The following is an 18,882-nucleotide window of genomic DNA, read 5'->3' on the forward strand; positions in this document are numbered from 1 at the left end:
TATGACCTAGCTAGAGTACTCCTAAGCATATATCCTATAGATTCATCTCACTACCATACAGATACTTGCTCAACCATCTTTATTGCCACTCTATTCACTATAGCCAGGAAATGGAACCAGCCTAGGTGTCCCTCAACTGTGGAGTGGATAAGGAAGATGTGACACTTTTATGAAATGAAGTTCTACTCAGCAGTAAAGAAAACTGACATTGTCAATTTTTTTAAAATTTATTTATTTCAGAGCGACAGACACAGAGAGAAAGACAGATAGAGATAGAGAGAGAGAATGCGTGCGCCAGGGCTTCCAGCCTCTGCAAACGAACTCCAGAGGCGTGCGCCCCCTTGTGCATCTGGCTAACGTGGGACCTGGGGAACCGAGCCTCGAACCCGGGTCCTTAGGCTTCACAGGCAAACGCTTAACCTGCTAAACCATCTCTCCCGCCCCATTATCAATTTTTTAGGGAAATGGATGGATCTGGAAAGGATTATACATAGTGAGGTAACCCAGGCACATGGAGGAGCCTAACATCACATGTTCTCTCTCACTTTGGGATCCTAGATACAAATGACTGGAGTTAATGTGAGTAGGAGTAAAACCTGGTAGCAGAGGTCAGTGAGCTAGAAAGGGGGTATAAAGAGAATAGAAATGGAGGGAGGGGAGACTTAATAGGATGATAAATATATATATATATATGTATATTTATACACACACACATGCAGATTATGGGGGTGAAAAGGGAGGGCTACTCAAAATCTAAGAATATATAAATAAATCATATGTAAACCTACTTTTTTGGACAATGGAACACTCAGGAGACATAGATTGTTGCTAGAAAATTTTCAGTGCCAGGGATGGGATACCTTTCAGTGAGTTGTTGGCCAGGGAGGTCCCTGATGCCCCCAGAACATTACAGGCCATTGCCGAGGCCCTTGGTTTCCCACCAGGAATAGATGGTAAGACCCTATTGCTGAAGACTCCACATACTTGGACTGCAAGGCCACTGAGATATCTTGCTGGAGCTGAGCTGATAAGCTCCCCCATGTAGAACAGCTGACAGAAAGCTGGAAAAAGCCATACTGCATGCGGTTCCATGGGAGAGAGAGAAATCACCAGTGAAGATACTCAACAGTGGACACTAAAAGCCTTATATTTGGCCAGCCAGACCAAATGAGCCAACAGGTGCAATGGTGGCATGTCTATTAGGAGGGAAAAAGCCACTCTGAAATTTGAAAGGAGTCCTGCTCCATGGGAGGGAATATATCCCACATACTGAAAACCTACAACAGGGATAGTCATGAGTCCTAGGGGTGTAACATTTTCTGGTGTATTGCTAAACATATATACTACTCTCACAAAACTGCCCAGTAAGCACTTCTCTTAAAGTTCATATTCATATATTAATCACTTTTGGTTAGAGAAGTTTCTCTTTTCAGATGGCAGTGATCTTGGGATGACTCAGAAGGCACCATGGTGTTAAGAAGTGACAGAGGAGTGTACTGAAATATCTCTGTCACATCTTCCAAGGCTCAGGGCCCATTGTAGAAAAGGTGGAAGAATGAATGTAAGTGCCAAAGGAAGGGTTGGAGTCCTTACAACATGCTCCTCCAGATACAAAATGGCCTGGACATTCATGACCTCACAGTGCCTGACTCTACCTATACAAGACCATCATTATAGGAGGAAAAGATGATGACATTGAAATAAAAAAAAAAAAAAAAAAACTGATTGAGAGGTGGAAGAGGTTTGATGGAGAGTTGAGTTTCAAAGGGGAGATAGGGAGGAGGGAGGGAATTTTCATGGATTATTGTCTACAACTATGGGAGTTGTTCATAAAAAATAAAGAAAAATTGAATAATTTTAATCATATCAACAGAATTCCTTAGGAAAATAAAACATGCATAATCTGTGCATCTGGCCCACACAGGTCCGGGGGAACCAAACCTTAGTCCTTTGGCTTCACAGGCAAGTGCCTTCATCAGTAAGCCATCTCTTCTGGCCCCAAACATGCATAATCTGGAAAATTATAAGTAATGCAGATGTATGATGATTGCCATTACATGTTAATACTTTCTTTAAGTGATACCTATTATTAGCTTTGCTCTGCTTTAATTTAACTTTGGGTGTTAAATTAAACTAATTTGGAAAATTAGTTTGTCATCCAAATTTCTTTCAATTGCCTTGGTACATAATAATGATCATTTCTTCTTGGTAACTAATTTGATTAGTGAATATAACCATTTCTACATGAAGTTCAGTTCAATTGCTCTGAAGGAGAGTGCGTGCTGGGGCCCTAAAAGCTATCTTTTCCTTCAAGTAAAGGTCACAATTTATTTATTTATTTATCTTTAAGTTGAAATAAAGTAATGGTTATTTCCCTACCTGATCTCTAAAATTTGAATATACTGTACTAATTAAAAATAAGTAACTGTAATATGTGCAGAGTAATGAGCATAACAGCAAGTGTTCATGTATGTGTATATATAACAATGTATACATATTGTGGTAGTTTGAATAGATGGCCCCCAATATATTCAGTTGTTTATTTGTTTGTAGTTTGCTTCTGCAGCCACTTGGCTGGAGGCAGTGTCACTGGGTGGATCTCTAAATTGTGTGGTGGGTTTCAGATTTCAGTCTAAAGACATGCAAAGTGTTCCTAGCTGGAGTTCCTGAAGTGTGCTGCGGCTTTTGACCTTTTGGCTTGTGCTTTTCTCTCTCTCTGCTTGGTCCTGTGAAGGCAGGCCAGTTTCTTCTGCCATTATGGAACTTCCCCTGGATCTGTAAGCTTCAATAAATATCCCTTCCTCCATAATTGTGCCTGGTCTGGAAGTTCATGTCAGTGAACCTGAAGCTGTCTGCTGCACATATACATTTGTATTTTAAGTTGATATATGTGTATTATAGCCATCCATAGCTAAATCCTACATTCAGTACACATAAATATAAGATACAAAAGAGAGTGATTAAGGAGTACTATGTACAGCATTGATTCTGAACCTGGGATTAAATAAGATAAAGAAATATTAAAATTATGTCACCTATGGGTACGTAAAATTAGGAACTGTCAAAAATTTTATTCATCCCATTAATTAATAAGTTGTTAAGATATTACAGGATGTTTACAATATAATGGAATTTAGAAGGATTTATTGTAGTACAGTTTTCCTTTTGCATTGGTTTAAAATTGTATTTTTGTGAGAAAACATATACATTATCTCAGTGTTCAATGACTTCGTATTTATCTCTCCAGGGTTACAAAAATGCCTGTCCAAACACAGTCATAGGAGATGAATAGAGATTAAATAATTTCATATACATGTCTGGAATTCCACTACAAATGCAGATAGCATCACATTTTTTTTTCACACTACAAATGTTTCTTCTAGCCCAATTAGTGATGCCTCTCAGGTGCTCTTAGGCAAGGAATGGGAATTTCATATAAGACTTTCCATAAAGTTGAAGAATTTCCAGAGAGAACCCTGGTGCAGTCAGAGGGAGAGGCATAGCAGAGCAGAAAGTGGAGTACTTCTGCTCTCACCCTCAGGAATGAGGGAAGGAAGGTGGTAGCTGCTGGAGAATAGAGCTGGAGAATGTGGAATGTGATGCTCCACCTTGAATTTCAGGACTAAATCTACTGGGAGGTCTGTAACTCTATGGAAAGTGAATTCTAAACATTTGGAGTTTTATATTTCAGTCATAACATTATAAACTTGATGCCTTTATGAAAACCTGTAGTAAAGTTTGTTACCAAAAAGTGTTTGTTTTAGAGTGTGTATGTCTATTCATGTACTTACTAGGTGTTTATCTATAAAGTACAGAGGTTTATTCAGCTTTTGAATCCAGAATATAATGGAAGATGGGCTAAAAATGGATTGATATTTAATGAGGTGAATTAAGCCATTATTAGTTAAGCCTCAGGTCAAGAGTGGGCATTTTTCAACTTTGTTCTTAAGAATTTACAAACATCTTGAGATGAGAAAATACTAAAGATGAAACAAACACCAGGTACAATTTTCAAGGTTATGTTGGAGGTTAATTAACTTTGTTTTAAATCTGGTCACTGAATTCTCCTGAGAACAGCTAGGAAATCTCTCTCTCTCTCTCTCTCTCTCTCTCTCTCTCCCTCTCTCTCTCTCTTTTGTAAAGTATGAAGATACCTGCAACTTTATGTTTTGAATTTGTGAAGATCCTTGATTACAATAATAACTTTTTTCATTATGATAATGAACATAATATGGAAACAAACACTATAAAATTGAACAAATTATAATACAGTAGCAATACTAACAATTCCTTCATGAAAAGAATCATTGTTATGTATGGGTAAGAGCTTTTGAAAGAAAATCTTCATCAGGATGTTTCCAGAACAATAATCCTCCTGGCAACCTGTAAATATTCTCTGAGTATTAACTGTTGACAGGAAAAAAGCTGTTCATTCTAATTGTGGCAGAAAATATCACTAGCATGATAGGCTTACAAGAAGAGAAATATATTTTTGATAAACTTACAATTTTGTAGTCTGTTTTGTTTTTCTTAAATGTGGGGTCTTGATTAGGATTGTGTAAGGTTCATAGTATACTATTCTTATTTAATGGCTAAGAAAATAAGAATTTTAGAGCAAGTTTTTAAAAATCCTGAGGAAAATCTTGTCATCTAATGAATTCTGGGTAAGTTCACAGTTTGATAACCACTTTAGAAAATTTCTAAAATTAAGAGTAAAATTTTTTGTAACTTGAATATTGTCAGGTAAAATGGTTTTAAGTCTTATTATGGAAATTAATGCATATTATACATACTAATGTAGCTGGGCACTTCTTTCTGGATTGGGTAAAGTTGACACAAGTGGGAAATGTTTATTTTAGTGAAATTATTTAAAAAGGCATGTGATTATAGACATTGACTACTTGGATATAGAAGGTTTCAGTTATCAATGTGATCATCTATGAAAATGGGGTCACTTGTAACGTAATATTAAAAATATGTTCATAGTTGGCAAATCTCACATCTGCAGAATTAATATCCTACAAATCATTCATGGGCTTTTATTGTCTATAAGGAAACATTGACTTTGTGTGATGATCAAACATAATTGTGTAATTCTTGGGTAGTCATATTGCAAAAAGAATGACCTCAAAATTATACAGTGTATTGACAAGTACACAGATTTATGTTTATAAATGATTATATTCAAACCATTTTATCAATTTTCCCATTTAACAAATGCACATACAATTTTTAATGTCTCTATTTACTTGTCCCCCAAAAAGACTCCTTATAAATAAATGTTCACAAGGTAAAACACTAAATAGGAGACCATAATGCTGGGCTTCCGTTTCTAATATCACATATCTCAGAACCATTAACTGTAGAGAACATAATAATTGATCATTTAGAGTTTTAGTATAAAATGCATGGAGTGATCATGGTCTGAGAATAAGTCGCTTCAAGTAATTAATGAATCCATGAGAATGGAATCATCCAGTTTATAATATAGCCAACAGGTGATAGCTAAACTGGCAGATTATTCCCCAAATTATAGGTAACGTCATTTGAAGGGATTCAATAAAATATGAAGATTTTACACATTCATATATTTTTTTTGTCCTTCAATTTTGTTGTAAATTTTGCTTCTTGCCTAGAAAACAGAAAGACCTTTTGATGGAGTAGTTTAAAATAAAATTTAGAGTTAATAATACCTGGAATTAAATTCCTGTTTTCAAGTTGCATAGATTTTTATAGGAATCAGACATTTTTTAACAAATATAAACATTCATACCAACATCATAGGTTTGCTGAGAATTTCACAGGAAATGATTTATGAAAAACACTCAGCAGGACTTGGCCTAAGGTAAAAGTTCAAAACTTGATACCTCTCTTTTATTTATTTTATTTCATTTCCATAAAGATGAATGCATTCTAAATTCAATTTATTCCTAAAAGTAGACAGAACCTCCCTCAAAGCTTTTCACATATCATATAAAAAAGAATTCTACACAAAACAAGAGTTATCATTTATTTTTCTCTGTGAAAGTGTGCTTTATACCTTATTGTTGGTAGAGTTCCTTTCTATATAATCAAGAGGACTGTGTAACCTTCATGTCATTTTGGAATTAAAGAGCATAGACTATCCAGAAATCTCTCACTAATATAAAGTGTATACAATTATTATTACTGCTACAATTTATTATCAGTTTTGTTAAGTCAGAAACCAATGAAAAGCCTCTTTTCAACCTCTATGCTTCTACCTAACTTCCCCAGAGTCATACAAGCAGTTTTGTTTCTTTTTTTTTTTTTTTTAATAGTTTTATTTATATGCAATGAGAAAGAGAGAGCGGTAAGGAGGGAGGGAAGGAAAATGGGCACACCAGGACCTCCAGCCACTGCAAATGAACTCAAATGCATGTGCCACTGTGCATCTGGCTTTGTGTGGTTACTGCAGAAAGTAACCCAGATCCTTAGGCTTTTCAGACAAGTACCATAATTGCTACACTTTGCCCCTAGCCCTTGTTTCTTGTTTCATGATCATTGTGAACATATGTTATTTTTGCAGTTTATAATGATTGTCTATCTAAAAAATTAATAATAAATAATGTCTTCACCCTATAAGCTTTTCCACTATATCTAAATTTAGCAGACTCATTTTCTCTGACAGACAGGAAAGAATGCAAAAACCCTTGAATATGCTAACTTCTTTTGGGTAACTGAATTCTTAAGCACTAAAATTAAACAGCCAATTATTAAGATATAAGGGATCAATCTTAATTTTCCCATCTAATGGCTTACATGTAATTTTAATACCTATATGAGATTTTAATGGTTTCTAAAGTAGTGAAAGTTCCTTTATCTTCTTGGTTAAATTATCTCTGTTTGCTTTACTTGGAATTAACTCGAGGTGTGAATCATCGGGTAGTTGTGTTCCTAAAATCTCTTAGTTTTCAAACTGAAGAATTTTCTCCAGTTACTTACTCATATGCAAACTTTCCACTCACAGAATCTTTGTTTTTATTCCTAGCTACATTGAAGAAGTGCCTAGAAGAGGAGGTGAGGTGGAGGGGAGGGCTGCTGCACAGCTGTGTATGTCACTTAGCAAAGGGAATCAAGGTTCACAAGCCTCAGACTTTTCCGCGGCTCCCCAAGGCTCAGCGCACTAGCGAGTGGCTATTTTAATGGCTCCAGGCTGCTTCTCAGGAACTGTGACTTTCTCAGTATAATACAGACAATTTTAGCTTCAGGCTCATTTTCGTGTGATCCAGACTTATTTAGGCACTCAGCAAAACAAAACACACAACCGTTGCTTTGAAAAGAAATGCCACATACACCCAAGGATGAGTTGCTTTTAAATAGGAACGTCTGGGCTGCAGAGATGGCTTAGCGGTTAAGCGCTTGCCTGTAAAGCTTAGGCACGGGGGTTCGACGCTGGATACCCCAGGACCCACGTAAGCCAGACGCACCAGGGGGCCGCACACAACTGGAATTCCTTTGCAGTGGCTGGAAGCCCTGGCATGTCCATTCTCTCTCTCTTTCTCTGATTCTTTCTCTCTCCGTCTGTCATGCTCATATGAATAAATAAAGAAAAATAAAGAACAACAACAAAAACCACTTTAAATAGGAAAGTCTTATAACATTTATTTTACTACTACAATGTCACAATTCTTGTAAATTAGCGTTTCCTCATTTGTTAGACAGTCTATGGATTAATAAAAAGAATTGAATATGTTGCAGTGATGTATATTGTCAAAGATCAGTATGTCGTGCATGGAAGAATTTCTGTAAAATTGGAATTGAATACTAAATTGGATTCTTAAGGAGCGAACACAAAGTAATTCCATTACTGATCTTTTTCTCTGATTTCTTTCTGAGGGTTTGATGGATAGTACTGCATGTCAATGAACGGTGGTTAAACCAAGCCTGAGGAAAATTATAAAGACAATAGAAACACTGCAATTTAGCAGCAAGCATTAGTATATTATTTAGATATTGTTGAATATGCTCAAAGCCAAGATCCATGTATTCACCTTCAGGATGGTACTCACCGAGCTAGAGAAAGAGGCTATTATACACCCCATTTATATGCTTAAAAAATTTCTACTTGAGAATGTTTATTCTTAATTTCTTCTAAACTGTGGAAAGTTTTTATCTTTTCCTGGTATACATGTCTTAATATTAAATAAAGTATCCATATTTTGATAATCCAATCTTTCAACTTCTATTCAATATTTTATATTACTCATTTTTATACCTCCAATAGTGAAAACTAAACAGAGAAAAGTCATATATACTATAACATACGAAATTTAATTTCTGATAGAGACAATGTTAGGATTAACAGATATCTGTGCATCTCATGAACATTTTGTTACCTATATAAAAACATTTTTTATATTTTAGTTATTTACTTGAAGGTGTATGTGAGAGAGAGGGAGGGTGAGAAAGGGCACATTAGGGACTCTAGCCACTGCAAACAAACACTAGACACACGCAATACCTTGTGTACCTGCCTTTACCTGGATATTGGGAAATTGAACCAGCGTCCTTAGGTTTTGCAGATGAGTACCTTAAATGCTGAGCCACCTCTCCAGACCTATGTAAAATTATTCTCATGTATAAGGAGTGAACAAGTAAACTAAAGGAACAAGGCATGGTGGAACATGCCTTTAATCCCAGTACTCAGTAGGCAGAGGTTGAAAAATTTATGTGATTTTGAGGCTATCCTGAGACACACAACCGTTGCTTTGAAAAGAAATGCCACATACACCCAAGGATGAGTTGCTTTTAAATAGGAACGTCTGGGCTGCAGAGATGGCTTAGTGGTTAAGCGCTTGCCTGTAAAGCTTAGGCACGCGGGTTTGACGCTGGATACCCCAGGACCCACGAGTCTTTTCAGAAAATGGTTGAAAAATTACACTCCTCCCCCCACATAATCATGTAGTTAAAGATACACAAAGCTATACTAATTTGCATGAACACACACACACACACACACACACACACACACACACACACATATATATATATATATATATATATATATATATATATATATATGTTTTTGTATGTTTCTCAAAGAAAACTTTCAACAATATTAACCCCAGAGAGAAATTAGATACTTTATTTCTGTTTAAGTATTTGATTTTCAAAACCTAAGTGGAAACATCTCTGGAATATAGCATTAGTTTAGAATTCAAATGTAATTTATGTTTGTAGGTCATCTACATCATGAGCCTTTCTATAAAGAAATGAAATATATGAAGAAGTTAAGACATTGAAAAGCTAAACAAGAGAGAAACAATGAAAAGGAAAACCTTGCACAGTAAGTTACTAAGTGAATTATTAATATACTTGTTTTGTATACACACCAAGCTGTAAGAGGTTGCTTCATTAACAGGGAAATCTAAATTGCAAAACCTAACTACATCACAATTTTAGAAGAGAAATAAAATAACATAAATAAAAAATTTACCAGAATTTTTTTTTACATTTTTTATTTATTTATTAGTGTCAGAGATAGAGGAAGAGAGAGAGAGAGAGAGACAGAGAGAGAGAGAGAGAGAGAGAGAGAGAGAGAGAATGGGCATGCCAGGGCCTCCAGCCACTGCAAATGAACTCCAGACACTCGTGTCCCTTTGTGCATCTGGCTAACGTGGGTCCTGGGGAATTTAACCTTTGGCTTTGCAGGCAACTGCCTTAACTGCTAAGCCATTCCTCCAGCCCAGGTTTGTTTGTTTGTTTTAAATTTTGCCAAAAAGCCCCACATAATGATATGATTAGGATAGAACATGGAAGGAAGCAAAATAGATTTTTTTTTGTATAAGAGCAAGAAAAATAACAACAATTTGCATTCAAAAAAGAATAACAAGTGCATTTATGACTGTTTTCTCAACACAAATGAAAGAAAAAATGATAGAAATTAATTCTTTAAATTATTTAATAACAGTAACTTAACTTGCAGCTTTCTCTCCAGAAAGACTATTGTGAAGAACAAATGGGGAAACTCCATATTTTGAGAAAACAAAATGTGATAGAATTTATCACTACTATGTCCATTTAAGAAAAGAATTGTGGACTGGAGAGATGGCTTAGCAGGTTAAGCGCTTGCCTATGAAGCCTAAGGACCCCGGTTCGAGGCTCGGTTCCCCAGGTCCCACGTTAGCCAGATGCACAAGGGGGTGCACCCGTCTGGAGTTCATTTGCAGAGGCTGGAAGCCCTGGCGCGCCCATTCTCTCTCTCCCTCTATCTGTCTTTCTCTCTGTGTCTGTCGCTCTCAAATAAATAAATAAAAAATTTTAAAAAAAAAGAAAAGAAATGAATTGTGACTACTAGTACCAGCATATAGTTAACATCTACAGTGAGCTGTTGATCAGAGAAACCTATAAGGTTTCTCCAAAGAAGACAGATTTCTGGCAGAGTATTTGATGACCTTCCAAAGGTTAGTGGTAAGACCCTATTGCTGAAGACAGTATATGTTGTTGGTAGGGAACATGGAGTGACCTGGTTGGAATCTGGAAGAGAGTCAGACCCCAGACAATTAGCTCATCTAGTGCCAGAAGGTACTCCATGAGTGACTGAGGGAAATGACCAACATCTGTCCAAGCAACTTGTGGACTAAGCTACTCAGCAGCAAACAACATGACTTGATGCTCACACATGTACAATAGTAGAACACAGCCATGGTGGGTAACCAGCTGCTCTTGATTTGGCTAATGGATCCGTTCAATGGAATGGAACCCATAGCTGGTTCTGGGAAACAAGTCATAACCATATCCAAAAAATGAGCCCGCTCTCCATTATCAAGCTCCCTCCAATCCTGGGCTGTAAGAGGGCCTACACTTACTAGTTTTTTTTTTTTGTTTTTGTTTTGTTTTTTTTTTTTTTTTGTAAAATAATAATGGTTATCCCATTTACCTGGTGCTGATATCACTCTCCATTAGAGAATTTGCTTCTCTTTTTCAGATGAACACAGATCCTGATGAAAGAAACAGACAATTGCACTTCAGGAGGGCCCCAACTGAAACCAAGAGTAATTGGGGAAATGAACAAGATTGTGGCTTTCTTGGTGAACCTGGTACCAGCACAATGTGAAGTAGATAGACACAGAGTGTTCATCTCCTACCAAACCAAATATCCAGAGACATAGAGGCTCCCAAGACCTTATTATCTAAGTATACCTAAAATGAACCCATTTGTGGAAGAGGGGGTGCAAAGGTTGTTAGAGCCACATGATGGGACATTATGCACAGAGACATTGCCTCTTACCCATAACTGATTGCTAGCCCCACAATGCATGACCCCAGAGGAGGGCCTCTGCAGAAGGGGAAGAACACTAAATGAACCAATATGGCTGTATGTATATATATGTACACATGTATGTATACACTGTTACATAAGTAATAGTAATAAAAAAAGAAAAGAATTTTATGGAATACTTCCACATATTTTCAACCAAATGCCTATGCCACACAGAACAGTAAACACTGATGTTAAAGTATATTAGTCTAATTTTGGAAAGCCCCCAATTACAGGACCTGTTCTAAGGATGATGTGTTGGTGGTGGTTTGATTCAGGTGTCCCCCATAAACTTAGGGGTTCTGAATGCTAGGTTCCCAGCTGATGGAGATTTGGGAATTAATGCCTCCTAGAGGGAGTATATTGTTGGGGGCAGGCTAATGGGCTTTATAGCCAATTTCCCCATGCCAGTGTTTGGCACACTCTCCTGTTACTATGGTCCACCTTATGTTGGCCAGGGGGTGATGTCCACCCTCTGCTCATGCCATCGTTGTCCCCTGCCATCGTGGAGCTTCACCTCAAGCCTGTAAGCCAAAATAAACCTCTTTTTCCCAGAAGCTGCTCTGGGTTGGGTGATTTCTAACAGCAATGTGAGCCAGACTGCAACAGTATTCCTTTGTAAATGATTAGGATTAGAGACATATGTCCCTTTTTCTGATGTTGTTGTGGTAATTTTCAGGGGTCTCACTTGGGCAGAGCTAACACTTTCACGTTTTTAACTTATCCAAACTGAAATAGTCCTAAGGGACTAGGTTTTCTTGAACAATTGACTTTTACAATGGCAATGTCATCTTCTGAAATACAGAGATAAAGTCAGTATGTCTCTATGTAATCCAAAGGTCAATGGTCAAATATTTCTTTTTAATAGAAACAGCTGTATAGATTGGACATTCTATCCCACCCTTTCTCATTTATTATTTTATTATCATTATATGACTTTTTATCTGTTTATTTATTTGATGGTGAAAGAGGGAGAAAGAGAGAGAGAGAGAGAAACAATGGGTGTGCCAGGGCTTTCAACCCTTGCAAATGAACTCCCTATGTGTAGGTGTGGCCCCTTGTACATCTGGCTAAAGTGGGTCCTAGGAAATCAAACCTGGGTCCCTTGGCTTTTCAGTCAAATGCTTTAACCACTAAGCTGTCCCTCCAGCCATCATTTATTATTTTAAGTATGTATATTATACCATGGAATGTTCTTTAGTTGAGCAGGTTTAATATAACAAGCACCACAGAAGTAATTAAAACTGAATTCCATCTTACAAAAAGTCTACTAAACTCTAAATGAATATTTTATCCATTCATCCATTCATCACTTTAATCATTGGTTATCTTTAGTAAATGATTTCCTGCATATGGCACTTCATATATATTTATCACAATATTCTGCTAAATAGGTTGAGTACACCTCAACTAACATGTGTGCAACAGCTCACTTGACAGTAGCTTTTAATGTCTATCTGTTCAGGTCTCTTGTCAAAATATTGAGTCAGCTTTGGCTTTATTACAGTTCCAGAGGTAGAAACTGGGGAATCTGGAGTAAACTCAGGACTACCTCATGCCAATGTTTTAAGGATTAAACATGATGATAACCTACTTAATAGCTAAGAAATTCTAAAAACTGATTTGGTAGGAAGGAGTTGATGGGGCATATTCAGCCTGAAGTGAATGGTCCTCACAAGACTGCACATGGATGAAATAGATTGAAGAGGTTCCACCAGACTCTAATAAAGAGGTATTCACTCACTGGACACAGAGAGATAACAGTCAAACAGTTGAAGTTATGTAGCAAAATTTCAGAATGAAATGTATGAGTGCAGGCATTACATTACTTAAGAAATATTTCATAGGCTTTGGAACATGAACTATGCTATATCATAGAAAAGTTATTTTCTATTTTGATAGAAATGAACACAGTCCATTTTGTCTCCATCTTAGTTAATATATATTGGATGATTCTTCTTATTTTATAACACTACAATTGTGTTTATCTTTCAAATTCAAATGACCTAGAAATTTTATTGCATTTTAGAAAGAGTTATTGTTTATATTCCAACACATTTTTCTTAATAACACTGATCATGTAAATGAAATTATTTTATTATGAGAAGCAGAAACATAGATTTGGAGTAATCTTTAGTGGAATCACACTAATGACAATTCGCATGCTCTTTGATTCATTTTAGTACCAAACCTTTTAACACTGAGTGAAAATAACATGAACTAATGATGACAAAGCAGTTAATAACTTGCCAAATCTTATTTTATTGAGTTTTTTTTTTTCTATTGACTTTCTGGGGTCTTAGATGGGAAGGCATACTATGTAAAAGTGCTATTTTTTACTACATAGATTAACCTGTATATTTAATGCAATTTCATTCAACAACTCAATGTGATATTCTTCCTAGCTTAGACAAAACTGATTGTGAAGGTCATCTAGAAAAGCAATACATAAGAGCATGTAAGAAAAGATGAATTTTAAAAGAAAGATAGTGAGGAAAGAAACATTACACTGCCTATACACAGATATGTAATACAAACTTCAGACATTTTAAGAATTTATTAATGTAGTACCATAGTCATAAATATGGAAAGAAATGAAATGGAATACATTTTATATAATTACTGTATGATAATTCAGTGTATATATATATATATATATATATATATATATATATATATATATATATATATAGTTTTAACTAGTATTCACTATTTACAAAATTTATATCATTTATCAGATTACTGAATCTAGAGCACAAACCAACAATTGAACTATATCTTAACATTGAAAGTTCAATTTAATAGGGTGAGAGAAGCTAAAACATCATAGGAAAAGTCACATCAGATTATGGCATTGGGTACACAGCACATACAACTGAATTATTCTTATACCTATCTAACTGATATAGTCAGCTCTATTTGCTGGGACAAATATCAAATCAGACACATCTTATGGGAAAGGGTGATGTATTTCAAGCTTACCAATCTAGGAGAAGTTCCATCTATGGTGAAAGAAGCTGATTATTTTCATGCACCCAAGCAAAGAGAAACAACTAAATAGCCAAATACCAACAGCAGCAGATACCACAAGCACACTAGCACACACTCAAACCTGATCTTTTTTCTACATCTTTGGGCTGGAATCAGATCTGCCCTGAGGTGGTTTGATTCAGGTGTCCCCCATAAACTTAGGTGTTCTGAATGCTAGGTTCCCAGCTGATGTATATTTGGGAATTAACACCTCCTGGAGGCAGTGTATTGTTGGGGGCCGGCTTATGGGTATTAAAGCCAGTTTCCCCTTGCCAGTGTTTGGCACACTCTCCTGTTGCTGTAGTCTACCTTATGTTGGCCAGGGGGTGATGTCCACCCTCTGCTCATGCCATCGCTTTCATCTGTCATCGTGGAGCTTCCCCTCGAGCCTGTAAGCCAAAATAAATCTCTTTTTCCCAGAAGCTGCTCTTGGTTGGGTGATTTCTAACAGCAATGTGAACTGGACTGCAACATGCCTCCAAAGACACAACCTCTCAGCAGAATACTGGAGTCAACTAGGAAAATTCAACACTAAAGTAGACTTAAAACACATCTTCCAAAGCTCAGGGTTTTGAGGAAGAGAGAACAGAAAGATTTTTAAGTCACTGGTTGGGAAGGAGTACTCAGTATCCAAAGGCATTGCTCCCACCCAACAATGACTGACTGATACTCCAATAACTCATATCCCTGATGGTGAATACCAGCAAAGTCACTGAGGAAGGCCTTCAGAGGAGTGGGAGGAGGGAAGAGAGGAATGGCAACAATACATGATTTGCTCATATAAAATGTCTACATAATAATGAAAATCCTGAATTCTAGAGAGAAAGCTCAGTGGTTAATGGAACTTGCTTGCAAAGCCTGACTCCTGAGTGTGATTCCAAGTGCCTGTATAGAGCTGGAAGCACAAAGTAGGACATGCATCTGGAGTTTACTTGCAGTGGTAGGAGGACCTTGCATGTCCATTCTCTCTTTGTGTCACAAATAAATAAATAAATAATTAGAGCAATACCTGTAGCTATAGGTGCCCTGCATTCAAACTACTACATTCTACCCTTGGTCTCTATAGACTCACAACCATCTCACACTGTAAGTTGTATTCAGCCCAACTTCAAACATCCCCATAGTCTTTGCAAATGGTAAGATTGTTCCAAAGTCTTAATTCGCATCTGAGAATCAAAACTGTCCAAATGTGAGTCCTGTGAAATCAAAATCAGTCCCATACTCCCAACACGTAATGGTGTAGAGTAAATATATTCACTGCTATAAGGCATAACAAAGAGAGACTGGACCAATGTAAAGTTAATATCTATCAGGTAAACATCTAATATCTGAACTTCAATTCCAACATCCAAAACCAGGCATGACAGTCTCTGGATTTTCAATTTATATCCCTCCAGCTGGGCTGAGAAGTCAGGAAAAAAATCCATCACAAGTCAACAGTGCTCCATGGTAGTCTTTACACAGTCCTGGTATATCCAAAACATCTTTAGGTATGTACTACAAACCACTGTCCAGCTTACAATGGCCTCACTGGTCCTTCTTCCCGGGACATTGCCTAGCTTCACATGTGGCTGCATCACAGCAGTGGTTCTTGAGAATGTATGTACTTCAAGACTCACTTCCATACATTTTTCATGCTTCCAAAACTAATAACAGGCATGCAGTGAAAAAGCCATTTCATTAATCCAGGGAGAAAATAAATTGTGACCTTGACAGGAAAGTTACTTATTCGGAAGTATTTTCATGCATCTCCTTTCAGTCATCTTTCAAAAGAGTTTGTACTCATTCATTCAGCCATTTTTGGGGATGGACTATCCCACAAACATATTTTTAATTCTTTCAATATATAGTAGTTGGCCCACAGTGAATGCTGGCAATAGCATCTTGAGTAACCTAAAATCATTCTCTGTGCCAGTAACTTTAAATGTGTTTGAATTTCTTAAAAACTTTTTAAAAATTATTTGTATTTATTTATTTGACAGAGAGTGAGTGAGCAAGAGAGAGAGAGAGAGAGAGAGAGGGAGGGAGAGAATGGGCATGCCAGGGTCTGCAGCCACTGAAAACAAACTCCAGGCATGTGCAACCCCTTGTACATCTGGCTAATGTGGGTTATGGGGAATTGAACCTGGGTCCTTCGGCTTGTCAGGTAAATGCCTTACCACTAAGCCATCACTCCAGCCCAGTGTTTAAATTTCTCCTGTGAGAAACCATACATCTCACAGTTCTGTATCTTCCACCAACCACACTACTCTATTAATTTAACAAAACCTTTGGGCCTGGGCAAAAGGATGCAGCTAGATTTTATGCCAATAGCCCAATTCCAACAAAGTCTTCTTCTGTCTTTCCTTCTCCTTTGGAATTTTATAAGCCAACATAATTCTCTCTGCTCTTAGAATTTTTAAACTCTCATCAGAATTGCCCATATAATTTGGCTTATTACTCTGTAAGGCTTCTGCAGTACCAAATCCATCGAAATACCTTGAGCATAAAAGTTCCAAAAGATCAAAGTCCACATGGTAAAATTCATCCTTGGTAAGACCCCGCTCTTCTGGTACCAAATTCTGTTGCAGTTAGCTCCACATTGCTACAAAAATATCTAAGCAGATGCCATTTATGGGAGGAAGGGATGTATTTCATGCTTACAGATCTGGGGGAAGTTCCATTAATGGAAGAAGAAGCTGCCTACTTCCATCTACCCAGAGAGGAAAAATAAAATAAAATAAAATAAAATAAAATAAAATAAAATAAAATAAAATAAAATAAACACTATAACATAAATACACATACCAGGAAAGAGCTAAGACCCACCAAAACTCAAACCTGCTTTTTTGTCAGCACCTTTGGGCTGGAATCATGTCTGCTTCCAGTGATATGCCCCCACCCCTAGCAAGCTGGTAAAGGCTTAAGCTGTATGTTGAACTTTTGTAAAGATATATTAGGGTGTGGGAAACATACATTCAAACTATCACACTAACCCAAATAAAACAATTTCAAGAAGATCTATGATAGAATTTTTAATGTTATCCCATTGCACTAGTACCTCTTTAGGTATACTGCAACATCAGCTCTTTATGTAAAATTAATATTAATATTAATATTAATATTAATATTAATAAACACTATTTTTTGAAAGGAAACGTAGCCTGAAATTCTTTGCAATACATGTGGTAGACAAATCACTGACAGCTATATAAATATATTGGTTATCTGTTACATTACAACACAGCACCCCAAAGTGTGATAGTTTGAACCAGAAATAATGCTGTTGGAAATCTAGCAAGTTGCTCTTTCTTAGTAACTCTCAAGAGACCTGGTGTCTGAATGCTGTTTGACCAATGCCAAGGAAGGTGTCATTCACACGTAGGGCTGGGCTAGGAAGACGTAGATGAGCTTCAGCTAAAACAGCTGCAGCTCCCCTGCTCAGTTAGAGTCCTGTTCAGTAATTTCTCCATCTAAAGTCTTCTGTGGTGACTCAGCATTCTGAAGACTGAATTGCGGAGGTGCAATGGAAGGAGAAGCTGCTTAGATGCTATGGCACTGACATCAAAGCCACAGTGACTCTCTTGCCGCGTGTGCTTCATCAGACACGAAAGAAGTTCTTGCCTTCATCCAGTGATAAGAAATATATATTACACCTGTTAACTGTGTGGGTGTGAGAGAGAGAGAGAGAGAGAAAGAGAGAGAGAGAGAGAGAGAGGAAGGGAGAGAGACAGAGAGAGGAGATTTGGTTAAAAAAATGTGGAACTTATGTTTTGCCACAATACAAACAATAAATGATGAAGAGCTTAACATGACTGATGACTTTAGACTTCAGTAGGTAGATGGGAATTCAAAAGCAGAGGCTTCCCCAACTTTTTTTTTTTCCCCATGCAAAACTTTCTTGAAGTATTAAAATAAATATTTAGAACAGGGCTGGAGAGATGGCTTAGCGTGTAAGCACTTGCCTGTTAAGCCTAAGGACCCCCGTTTGAGGCTTGATTCCCCAGGACCCACGTTAGCCAGATGCATAAGGGGGTGCACGTGTCTGGAGTTCATTTGCATTGGCTGGAGGCCCTGACATGCCCATTCTTTTTCTCTCTCTGCCTCTTTCCCTCTCTGTCTGTCTCTCTCAAATATATAAATAAAAATAAACAAATTTTAGAAATATAAATATTTATAAATAATATATATATAAATATATATATTATATAATATATATAATTTGAGGCAGAAGGAATTCTTATGATGAGATCCTATTTTTTCCTATACAGTGTGGAAAAAATTCAGAAATTCACTGAACCTCACAATGTCAAGTGAGTTATTCACATGTGCAACCTAATAATATAAAGCCATATGATAAGGACAAAGGGTTCTCTGCAAAAAGGCAATGGAACGATTGAGCTTAATCTATTTTCTTTTACTTTTTCTATGTGTACTATGGAAAGCACAGATAACAGACACATTAAAATATAATTAAGAAAAACTACTTTAAAATGCACAGAAGAGGATGTGTGAAGTATTTGGATAATTGTGAACTTTGATTCTTTGTTTTGAGATGGTAATTTTCCAAATTACAGAATCAGAATCGTCTA

This window comes from Jaculus jaculus, chromosome 3, assembly GCF_020740685.1.
Source record: "Jaculus jaculus isolate mJacJac1 chromosome 3, mJacJac1.mat.Y.cur, whole genome shotgun sequence".
NCBI classification, from domain to species: domain Eukaryota; kingdom Metazoa; phylum Chordata; class Mammalia; order Rodentia; family Dipodidae; genus Jaculus; species Jaculus jaculus.